Raw genomic sequence first — 12,867 nt, forward strand, 5'->3', positions numbered from 1 at the left:
CTGTGAGTTTCTCTGTGAATTTTCAGACCTTTTGTCTGACTTAGTGCTTAGCTCAGATAAGATAATTATAGTGGGCGATTTTAACATCCACACAGATGCTGAGAATGATAGCCTCAACACTGCATTTAATCTATTATTAGACTCTATTGGCTTTGCTCAAAATATAAATGAGTCCACCCACCACTTTAATCATATCTTAGATCTTGTTCTGATTTATGGTATGGAAATAGAAGACTTAACAGTATTCCCTGAAAACTCCCTTCTGTCTGATCATTTCTTAATAACATTTACATTTACTCTGATGGACTACCCAGCAGTGGGGAATAAGTTTCATTACACTAGAAGTCTTTCAGAAAGCGCTGTAACTAGGTTTAAGGATATGATTCCTTCTTTATGTTCTCTAATGCCATATACCAACACAGTGCAGAGTAGCTACCTAAACTCTGTAAGTGAGATAGAGTATCTCGTCAATAGTTTTACATCCTCATTGAAGACAACTTTGGATGCTGTAGCTCCTCTGAAAAAGAGAGCTTTAAATCAGAAGTGCCTGACTCCGTGGTATAACTCACAAACTCGTAGCTTAAAGCAGATAACCCATAAGTTGGAGAGGAAATGGCGTCTCACTAATTTAGAAGATCTTCACTTAGCTTGGAAAAAGAGTCTGTTGCTCTATAAAAAAGCCCTCCGTAAAGCTAGGACATCTTTCTACTCATCACTAATTGAAGAAAATAAGAACAACCCCAGGTTTCTTTTCAGCACTGTAGCCAGGCTGACAAAGAGTCAGAGCTCTATTGAGCTGAGTATTCCTTTAACTTTAACTAGTAATGACTTCATGACTTTCTTTGCTAACAAAATTTTAACTACTGGAAAAAAAATTACTCATAACCATCCCAAAGACGTATCGTTATCTTTGGCTGCTTTCAGTGATGCCGGTATTTGGTTAGACTCTTTCTCTCAGATTGTTCTGTCTGAGTTATTTTCATTAGTTACTTCATCCAAACCATCAACATGTTTATTAGACCCCATTCCTACCAGGCTGCTCAAGGAAGCCCTACCATTATTTAATGCTTCGATCTTAAATATGATCAATCTATCTTTGTTAGTTGGCTATGTACCACAGGCTTTTAAGGTGGCAGTAATTAAACCATTACTTAAAAAGCCATCACTTGACCCAGCTATCTTAGCTAATTATAGGCCAATCTCCAACCTTCCTTTTCTCTCAAAAATTCTTGAAAGGGTAGTTGTAAAACAGCTAACTGATCATCTGCAGAGGAATGGTCTATTTGAAGAGTTTCAGTCAGGTTTTAGAATTCATCATAGTACAGAAACAGCATTAGTGAAGGTTACAAATGATCTTCTTATGGCCTCGGACAGTGGACTCATCTCTGTGCTTGTTCTGTTAGACCTCAGTGCTGCTTTTGATACTGTTGATCATAAAATTTTATTACAGAGATTAGAGCATGCCATAGGTATTAAAGGCACTGCGCTGCGGTGGTTTGAATCATATTTGTCTAATAGATTACAATTTGTTCATGTAAATGGGGAATCTTCTTCACAGACTAAAGTTAATTATGGAGTTCCACAAGGTTCTGTGCTAGGACCAATTTTATTCACTTTATACATGCTTCCCTTAGGCAGTATTATTAGACGGTATTGCTTAAATTTTCATTGTTACGCAGATGATACCCAGCTTTATCTATCCATGAAGCCAGAGGACACACACCAATTAGCTAAACTGCAGGATTGTCTTACAGACATAAAGACATGGATGACCTCTAATTTCCTGCTTTTAAACTCAGATAAAACTGATGTTATTGTACTTGGCCCCACAAATCTTAGAAACATGGTGTCTAATCAGATCCTTACTCTGGATGGCATTACCCTGACCTCTAGTAATACTGTGACAAATCTTGGAGTCATTTTTGATCAGGATATGTCATTCAAAGCACATATTAAACAAATATGTAGGACTGCTTTTTTGCATTTACGCAATATCTTTAAAATTAGAAAGGTCTTGTCTCAGAGTGATGCTGAAAAACTAATTCATGCATTTATTTCCTCTAGGCTGGACTATTGTAATTCATTATTATCAGGTTGTCCTAAAAGTTCCCTAAAAAGCCTTCAGTTAATTCAAAATGCTGCAGCTAGAGTACTAACGGGGACTAGAAGGAGAGAGCATATGTCACCCATATTGGCCTCTCTTCATTGGCTTCCTGTTAATTCTAGAATAGAATTTAAAATTCTTCTTCTTACTTATAAGGTTTTGAATAATCAGGTCCCATCTTATCTTAGGGACCTCGTAGTACCATATCACCCCAATAGAGCGCTTCGCTCTCAGACTGCAGGCTTACTTGTAGTTCCTAGGGTTTGTAAGAGTAGAATGGGAGGCAGAGCCTTCAGCTTTCAGGCTCCTCTCCTGTGGAACCAGCTCCCAATTCAGATCAGGGAGACAGACACCCTCTCTACTTTTAAGATTAGGCTTAAAACTTTCCTTTTTGCTAAAGCTTATAGTTAGGGTTGGATCAGGTGACCCTGAACCATCCCTTAGTTATGCTGCTATAGACGTAGACTGCTGGGGGGTTCCCATGATGCACTGTTTCTTTTTACTCACCTCTTTTTGCTCTGTATGCACCACTCTGCATTTAATCATTAGTTATTGATCTCTGCTCCCCTCCACAGCATGTCTTTTTCCTGGTTCTCTCCCTCAGCCCCAACCAGTCCCAGCAGAAGACTGCCCCTCCCTGAGCCTGGTTCTGCTGGAGGTTTCTTCCTGTTAAAAGGGAGTTTTTCCTTCCCACTGTCGCCAAGTGCTTGCTCATAGGGGGTCATTTTGACCGTTGGGGTTTTTCTGTAATTATTGTATGGCTTTTGCCTTACAATATAAAGCGCCTTGGGGCAACTGTTTGTTGTGATTTGGCGCTATATAAATTAAATTGATTTGGTTTGATTTGATTACTATGCAAATCCCATAACTTATATACAGCACAGAGATGAGACCAAAATTTTACTTATGGCACAACCATAAATGTTACATTTGGAGAAGAGTCAACAAGCCCTATGATGAAAGGTACACCCTTCCTACTGTGAAGCACGGAGGTAGATCAGTGATGATTTGGGGATGTGTGAGCTACAAAAGCACAGGAAACCTGGTCAAAATTGATGGCAGAATGAATGCAGCATGTTATCAGAAAATACTGGAGGAAAATGTACACCCATCAGCCCAGAAGCTGCACATGGGACATGCTTGGACATTTAAACATGACAATGATCCAAAACAAAAGGCACAGTTGCCCTGCCATTGGCTACAGCAGAATAAAGTGAAGATTCTGGAGTGGCCATCTCATTCTCCTGACCTCAATATTATTGAGCCAGTCTGGGGAGATCTCAAATGTGCAGTTCATGCAAGACAGCCCAGGTTTTTACAGGAACTGGAGGCTTGTTGCCAAAATGAATGGCCAGCTTTACCATCAGAGAAAATAAAGAGCCTCATCCACAACTACCACAAAAGAACTCCAATCTGTCATTGATGTTAGAATGGGGTAATACACAGGATTAAGAACTGGGGTGTGTAAACAGTGGCATTTGGGTCATTTCTGTTGGCATGATGATTTATAAAGAGTTTGACAATAAATGGCTTCACACACAACCATTAATGAGTGAAAAAGGTTTTTGTGTTGTCATTCATATTCTCTGAAAAATGGTCAAAATGTGTACTTCTGCCAGGGTATGTAAACCTTTCAGCACTAATATTATATATATATATATATATATATATATATATATATATATATATATATATATAATTTAAATGTCTGTTGTCTGGTGCTGCTGTGAAAAAAAATTCTTTACGAAAACTAATGTAATAAAAAATAATACAAAAAAAAATTTCCATTGCTGTCTTAAAATACAAAAAAGCTGCACTCATTGACATGAATGTCATGGTAGTTTCGGAATTTCAATGATGCCCTTGAAGTGCTCTTTTAGCAGAGTGAAATGATTGTACATCATACATCAACTAATTTTAAACACAAGAATTGCTGCACAAGTTTGAATTTGTTGTAGAACTTCTCTAATCCACACAGGTTGAAAATTATACATACAGGATCAAATATATACATACATCCCTACACAAAAAAGTGAGTTATACTCTGTAAAGTGTGTTAATTAACTTTAACAGTGAAATGTAGTCACAAATGTTTTTATTTTTATTTATACATACATAATATGCCAAATTTACATTTTTTTGGAAGCGGTACAAATATTTAATGTGTCTACGCTGTCTGGATTTGTTGTGTTGCGGAGTCAGAGGTATGTCATCTAATAATCATTTTGTTGAGCTGTCAGTTTTTTTATGCATAGCTCACATCTACCTCCTGTCACCTTTAGCATAATGGATTTAGCCATGCTACAGGTTCTTGTTGTCTAGCACATAATTAAGTGTAAATTTGGTGCTAGAACAGGTGGTGTGATCTGAGGTAGATTGATAATCTCGTGAGAATCCTGTGAATCAGCTGAAGCAAGAAAGCTGCTGACACTCGGTCAAACATTGAGAATGTGATTCCCCTGCCAGTAACGATGCCGACCTGAGGAAAAAGGCTGACAAAGTACTGTAGCTGTGCTCTAAACCCAAAGAGTAATTCAAACACTGACGGATGCCTTTGGGGTCTGATTCTACTGGAGGTTGGGGAATAGGGGCAGCTGTACTTCAGACCCAGAGCATTGAAGTCGAACTAACGAGAATCTAATGGCCCTCTATTAGTATGCATGCACACACTCATGCACACACATACCTATAATGTGTACACACACGCACTGTTTGACTAAATTTTAGCCAAGCAGAAGCTGCAGCTTTGAGTGGTACAAATACATGATGATGTGGCAGATGATCAAATCTTCTCCATAATGTTTACTGTGTCAAATTTGTGGTTTATTTTTGTTGAAATGACACAGATTTTGAACAGAACCTTTTGCATATCCAAATGTCATGACTACGGAGTCTGGACTGATCCGCAAGGTGTCAAAACATCATGTTTTGTTAAAACGAAGGTGACATTCATTAAAAAGGGTGAGCATGAGACATTTTCATTTTAGAGATTTGATACGCATCACTTGATTCTTTAAGATGAATTACATGTTTTGTATGTTGCTGGATGCAAATTCTCCTCAGGTAAAATCCAGGATTATGGTTAAGGTCCCCTTCACACATAACACAAAAGATGCAGAAACTGGAAGAAAATCCACAAACCAAACATGAAATGGGGAACCACAAACCATTGTGTGCGTGCACGAACACAGTGCGAGCAGCTGGGATGTATTGGACCACATCATGCCACTGATGTGGAGAAAAATAAAATAAAAAACAGCTGTACAATCAGTGAATATGATATAAATAATAAATAAAAGGGGATGCAATACAGAACCCTGCGGTTAAATAACCCTGGTTAAATAAAAAATAAATGCCACTCACGGGATTTGAACCTGCAATTTACAAAAGCTCTGATTAACAGACAGAAACTTTAACACTGTGCTACAATGACTGTCTTATAACAGGAGAGTAAAATGGCTAAAATCAACAAGGAATTAAACTTTTTTTTTTTTAAAAAGAGAAGAAAGCACCATAATAACTGACAAAATGGCGTTTGTTATGATGTATTTTTAGTGATACATGACTGAAAGTGGCGTATTTGTGGCGTGTTGGCTTGTCATATTGTCAAAGTCCTACAGCGTGCATGTTCTGCCAGACACGCGTGTTGGGCCGGACACGCATGACATTCAGATTGCCTGCTGCATGATCTGATAGTCCGTTTCACATGGAAGCAGCAGCCCGTCTAGGTCAGACATGGCTGTCCGGCCCCCACGTGATCATGTCTGTAAATACATATCAGCATGTCATGCAAGTGTGCTTTCCCCCGCACACCACATGTGTGTGTGAGGGTGGTGGGAGGGAGACACAATTGCGCATTCCACATGTGTGTTTCTTTGCAACACCACACTTGTGCAGGCACTTAGACAAATTTCACAGCCAGGTCGAAAGTGGTCCTCTGCTCACTGTTTTCGTGCTGACAGCGTGGATGGCACCACATTTTTAAGTGTCCGGCTAGCGGTGTTGGATGTTCGTGTGTGTCACCTGGAATTTGGCTGACACCTGTCGCGAGAGGAATCGAATGGGCTCTCACAGGGCACACTCTGTCTGTCGGCCGCTGGTGTTTGAGAATACTTGTGGCGATAGGTGTACAAGGCGTTGGAGGCAGCTCCGATTTTTGATGAATGGCATGCAATTCCTCCTTTGTGCGCTTGTCAGCTTCAATCATGTTATGTGTGAAGGGGCTCTAAGGTTAAACTATGACTGAATAGATACTTGAAATTACAGTTGAATTCCCAAAATAAACTGTTGAGCGGCAACTTGAATTGGTGATTGCTCCAAATTGGACTTTCCTCCATGAAACCACAATACTCTCATTGTATGATAACATTTGAAAAAAAAAATAAAATAATCTGTTGCAACTTTTGACATAATGGTGTAATCTCTTGCATTTCCATGGCTAACACAAGTGTTTCAGTTATACTGAGTTTGCTTGGGTGCCTATTGTTTGTCTGCGGTTGTTTTGGCACACATTGCATGGTACAAGCCGGGGAGGTTACATTGTCATGCTACATGCTATTCCATCATGTTATGTCTTCAGCCATGTGTTTGATAACATTCATGGGCAACTGTGATCTTCAGTTTGTCACATTATAGGTTGTCACTTTCCAAGATGAAGTAAAACCTTCATAGGACCTGTGGCCTATTGGTGCTGGTGCTTATTCCTGGATTCTGTAGTGAATGAGAGTCTCCAACAATCCCTGGATGGGATGCCATTTGGACACAGATTACTTCAACCAAAACAGTCTTGCTTAAGGTAACCTGACCGGGAATTGAACCCAAGTCTACAAATTAGACACCCAACTTCTACTGATCATTTTACTGCTCAAGGCCTGTAGAAATCAAAGATTAGCAAAATAGACCCATAAATATATAGTGACCTCTGCAAATATCCACTTCCGTGGGACTATACACAATGGGACATACTTCTAACAGAAATGATATGGAGGATGGTTTCCATCCTTTGAAGATTCACTTTGAGGCTTGCACATTTTGTACACTGTCTCTGACCTATTGCCACACCAAAACGGGCAATAGCTCATCATATTGTTGATATTTGTTGAAAATGCTCTCGGGATGGTGTGCCAACAACAGCTTCTCTTTGACAAAACACGATTGGTTTCGCATAAGTCTGTACACATATATCATTACTCTGAGTATGTAGGTAATCTAATCAAAGTTATGCCCTCTGCGGTATAATTTCCAGACTGACAGCTATTCAATTTTCATGTGCATTGCTGTCATGATGAGAAGGATACTGACAAACTGTCAGTATTTGATGTTGAACGTCCCAAACCTTAATCTCCTCCCAGCCATCTATTTAAAGCTTTCAACACAACTTGCTGGAGACATATGAGCAAAGCTGCTCTCACCTGTAATACAATCCCAAAAACTATTCAGTTTTGGAGTGCATTGCTGTAGTAAAACAAAGGAGTCTGGCAAAGTGTTATTCTAATCCAATTACATTTTTTCCACAAATGTGATTGGTTAATGGTGTGAGATTTCAGACTATATAATATTGGGGTAACGGTGCCAAACTATTCGACCGTTTCACATTGGATGTATTACTCCGCGCCCTGACCAGTGTTCTGACGAGATGTCATTCCTGTCGAATATCATTCCTGTCTGCAACAGCGCACACAAGCACAGTATTGTTGGGACGTGGAACTGTCGATTTATGCGACGAGATTCACAATTCAACAGAAAACCGGCCGCACAAACTGCTAGCTGTTAGCGCTGTTAGCTGAGAGTGAGAGAACGTACCGACACCGCCGCCGAAATGGGTGAATTTAAGCTGCCATACGAAAGTATCGATGTGGATTATGATACAGAATTACCATTTCACATTTGATGGATTTTCACGTTGGATTACTCCACGCCCTGACCACTGTTGGAGCAATGCTGCCTCAGCTCGACAGTAAGCCTCGCCGACCGAATTAAAATAAAAATAAACCGTGCAAATGATGGAATTGAATTAGAATGGGAATAACCCCCTTGTGTCTGACGATCTGTTATACGGTTGCAAATAGCCATTCTACAGTAAAGCTCAATTTACGACCATATAGCCAGCATGAACATCTGCAAATCATCAGACACAACAGGGTTATTCCGTAATTATCTGACACATCCAAATGATTAAGGTATCAATGATGAGGACTGACTAAACGGTAAGACAAACTCATGATATATGCATTGTTAACAAAAAAGCAAGTCCTGTATAGGTCCTGAGGCCTATTGATGCCAGTATGTATGTCCACAATCCCTAGCATGAAACAGAAGGCAGTCTATGGTGTCAGGAACTGTGAGGACATGGCACGACAGGCGGGTGGACACAAATGCAGACTTACTGCTCAGAGGTGGGATTTAGAAAAAGGTTTAATCAAAAACTGGCTCAGGTCGGTACACTGGATGACAAGCAGGCAGGCGGAGGTACAGACAGTCGTGAGGTGGTGGCATGGTCAGTAACAAGCAGAGTTACAGCACGGGCAAACAGGTGTATCAGAGGAGGTAAAAACGGAGTCAAAAACAAGCAGGGTTCAGGCACAGAGAAGCAGGTTAACTGGCTCAGGCAAAAGGCTATGTCAAAACAGGCGAAGGTCAAACACGGCAAGAAAACAGACTATGGCAGAAAACACACGAGAGGCTAGGAACGAGGCAAAACACACAACGAACTAGCAGTGAGCTGTGGAAGACAAGTGGTTTAAAAGCAGAGGATGATCAGGGCGTGATGAGATGCAGGTGCAAGAAAGAAGGCGTGGCTGAGTGAGACAAGAGTGGAGTGACAGGTGGGCGTGTCAGACAAACGCAGCAAGGAGGGGAATGTAACAGAACAAATGTTAAACAATTCCTAAAATCCAAAAGTGAGTAACAGAATAAACAAATGAAAAGGCAGAAACAGAACAGAAAATTAAAGGCTGGATCAAAACTAGAGAAGAACTCAACATGTGACAGGAGTGTACAGAAAAACCTGAGAGACTAATGTGCTGAAAACAGAGTAACTGAATAACCAGAAAATAAGACAAAGACTAAACTAGAACAGAACTCAATAGGTGGCTGATGTGTGACATAATCCTCAAAACCTAATGTGATAACAAGGTATGACTAAATAAAAAGCTGAGAGACTAAACTAGGACAGAACTTAACATGGCTGAAGTGTAACAGATCATAAAACCAAGACCAAAGTGGAAGAAACAGAAAATAAACATTCAGCGTCAGACAGAAGGACAAAGAGAGGGAAACAGACAAAGACTGGGGGACAAAACCAGATTTGGGGCAGGTCCAGGCCTAAAGCATGACATATGGCTTCCCTAGGATGGGACACCACTCCAGCACAGGTTACTTCCATAGCCAAGGTGGATATCCATTTACAGCTCAGTGGCCTGAGATAACAGAGATGAAATGTCTTTTCCAAGGACAGAGCTTGGTTCTATGACCAAGAATCAAACACAGGTCCACTTACTAGTAGCCCAACTCCCTTCCCTCTGTGCCTGTTCCACCTTTGTGGTATCAATGGATGCCCTAATTGCAGCACTTGAAATGCTTAGTGAGGAGTTGGAGTATTTGGATTTGTGATTTTCCTAAATTAAGACTCAGACATTAAAAGCATATTTATATGTGTCAATATCATGAACGGGATATTCACAGTCCTTGAGCTTTGAAGAGCTGGAAATAACTTATGAAGCCATGAGATGCATGGACAGAAGTGTGTGGCAAGGCATATGGCTTTTTAGGAGAATGAAAGTTCAGGTCTTGAGGGTGTTGGTGCCTCACGTTTTACTGTGTGGATGTAAGACCTTGATTCTAACCAGTGTCTCAGTATGATAAATGGATGTCATTGGATGTCTTTAGAGGATCCTTAGTTTCCACTGTAATGACTTTCTGTCAACCAAATGGTTTCATAGAGAAACTCAACTGAGGCAGACCACTTGCATTATCCAGCGCACAGATGCCTGAGAGCTGAGAAACTGACTAACTGGATGAATTTGTGTCACCTATCTGCTACAGATGGTTGTCTGCTTGGTTTATTGCCATCCAGCACCCATGATGGTCCTGCAGTGTGGTGGATGTGGTGATGTGCCTCACCAGTGCATCTTCCAAGGCAAAGCTGACCGACAATAAGGGAAAGTGTTTTTACTTGTATTTGATTTTTCCTTTAATCGCACAAACTTCAGGGTTCAGACAGGATTCCAATGAAAATTAGCTGCCCAATGGCCAATGTGCCACTAAATCTATCAAGCTGACAAATTTCAGTGTGGTATCATGGAAACCTCTGATTTACATAGTCACGCTCAGACATCATCGGGTCACTGTAAGCATAGTATGTCACTGTGTGTTATCAGCACACTCCCTTACATTATAACGTCTAGTGAAAATGTATGCTAATTCTCACTGTCAGCAATTCAGTGAGGTTGGACCTTATGCATGATTATTAGCATAACAAGGACTGTTTCTGTGGTTGAATATGACAAGCATTAAATGGTTGAATTTGCATAGATTCACTTCCATAAAGAGCACTTGCACACTCAGGCACAAATTTCCAACGGAAAGTAGAAAACAGGCAAATGAGGGAATAAAAAAAAATACCTTTCTTTGCATCCATGCAAAGTAGATAGCACAGTGGGACTGAATTTGAGCGAACAATAGGTTTGTCTCCTGATCACGCTACTTGTTTGTATCGTCATACAAGATACTTTTTCTGCACTCTCAGTCCACACAGCTGTAAATGGATGCTGCCCTTAGATGGGGATGTAATCTGCAATGGACTGGCATATTTTCCAGGTGAATTTATAGACGAGGGGTATTCAACTCCAGTCCTCGGGGGCTGGAGTCCTGCAACTTTCAGATGTGTCTCCAAGACACCCGAGTCAATGAATGAGGTCATTAGCAGCACTCTGGATAACTTGCCTGCATACTGAGGAGGTGATTCAGCCATTTTGTTCAGGTGTTGGACCAGAGATACATCTAAAAGTTAAGGCTGGAGTTGAATACCCCTGTAGACCGTCAACTGGTTCACAGTGTGGAATCTGAGGAAAAGCACCAGCTCCAAATGGGGCAAATCAGGGAATAATAAAAAAAAACCTTTCTTTGCATCCATGCAAAGTAGATAGCACAGTGGGATTGAACTTGAGTGAACAATAGGCTTGTCTCCTGATCACGCTACTTGTTTGTATCATCATACAAGATACTTTTTCTGCACTCTCAGTCCACACAGCTGCAAATGGATGCTGCCCTTAGATGGGGATGTAATCTGCAATGGACTGGCATATTTTCCAGGTGAAATTATAGACGAGGGGTATTCATCTCCAGTCCTTGGGGGCTGGAGTCCTGCAACTTTCAGATGTGTCTCCAAGACACCTGAGTCAATGAATGAGGTCATTAGCAGCACTCTGGATAACTTGCCTGCATACTGAGGAGGTGATTCAGCCATTTCATTCAGGTGTTGGACCAGGGATACATCTAAAAGTTAAGGCTGGAGTTGAATACCCCTGTAGACTGTCAACTGGTTCACAGTGTGAAATCTGAGGAAAAGCACCAGCTCCAAATAGGCCTCAGATCCTCCATAGGAGTTAAAGTACTTTGACATCCATGAATTTATTCTTAAACAGAGGCACGAGGAATGCATATCTTTATGAAACAGATAACCTTGTTAGAGAAAACTAATAGTTGGATATGTTTTAAACTTATAATATACTTAAGACATCCTCAAGGGGTCAGCCACGCTATTCTGCCACTCTAACTAATGACAGATAACTAAAGATTTTATCGCCTGCTTATCCACACGCCAATACATTTTCATTCACATGCTAATGTTGGCTTCACGGTAACAACCAACAACAGCCTGATTCAATTAGGAAAGGATTAAACATGCAATAAAATAGGCATTCAGTATGATATTAAACATCAGAGGAGTAGGAGCTGACAGAGCATTATCCTCAAACAGGGAAACACCAGTGCCCTGGCCTTGGTGGCATCCCACTGGTGACACATATGTCCTCCAGCAATAAGATCACTGACAGCTCATTGAGTCTTAAATGATGTAACGCGATCTGGCAGAACCTGGCTGCACAAGCTTTTCTGTGAACATTTCCCTGGAAATGGCAGAGAGGGTCTGTGCAAGACACAAATCCATTTTAGACTTTGATGAACATGAAATGTTACTCTCACATACATATAGTCATGCTCTCATATACAGTACACTTGCTGTATGTTCTTCCTGAGAAATGCAGAACATACATTCATCCCTCTCATGTACAGTGCATATACTGTTTAATCTACCTGAAATATGCAAAACATACATTCATCCTCTCACATACAGTGCATATACTGTTTAATCTGCCTGAAATATGCAAAACATACATTCATCCTCTCACGTACAGTGCATAAACTGTTTAATCTGCATGTCACATACCATTTATTTACCCCCCTCACATACAATTCACAACATATACTAAATTTTTTTTTTTTCTGTCAGAGTCAGTATATAATATTTCTTTCACATATAAACCATCTCACATACAATACATATTCTGTATATTCTGTCCGTGGCATACAGTCATATATTCTGTTCTCACATGCCATGCATGTAGTCTCCCTCACATACAGTACATATATTTGCTCTCTCACATACAGTACAATTGCTTTAAATTCTGTCTGGCACAGGCCTAACATACAGCCATCACCTCACGTACAGTGCATATACTGTTTAATCTGCATGGCACATAAGT

Source organism: Thalassophryne amazonica, chromosome 20 (genome assembly GCF_902500255.1).
Source record: "Thalassophryne amazonica chromosome 20, fThaAma1.1, whole genome shotgun sequence".
NCBI classification, from domain to species: Eukaryota; Metazoa; Chordata; class Actinopteri; order Batrachoidiformes; family Batrachoididae; genus Thalassophryne; species Thalassophryne amazonica.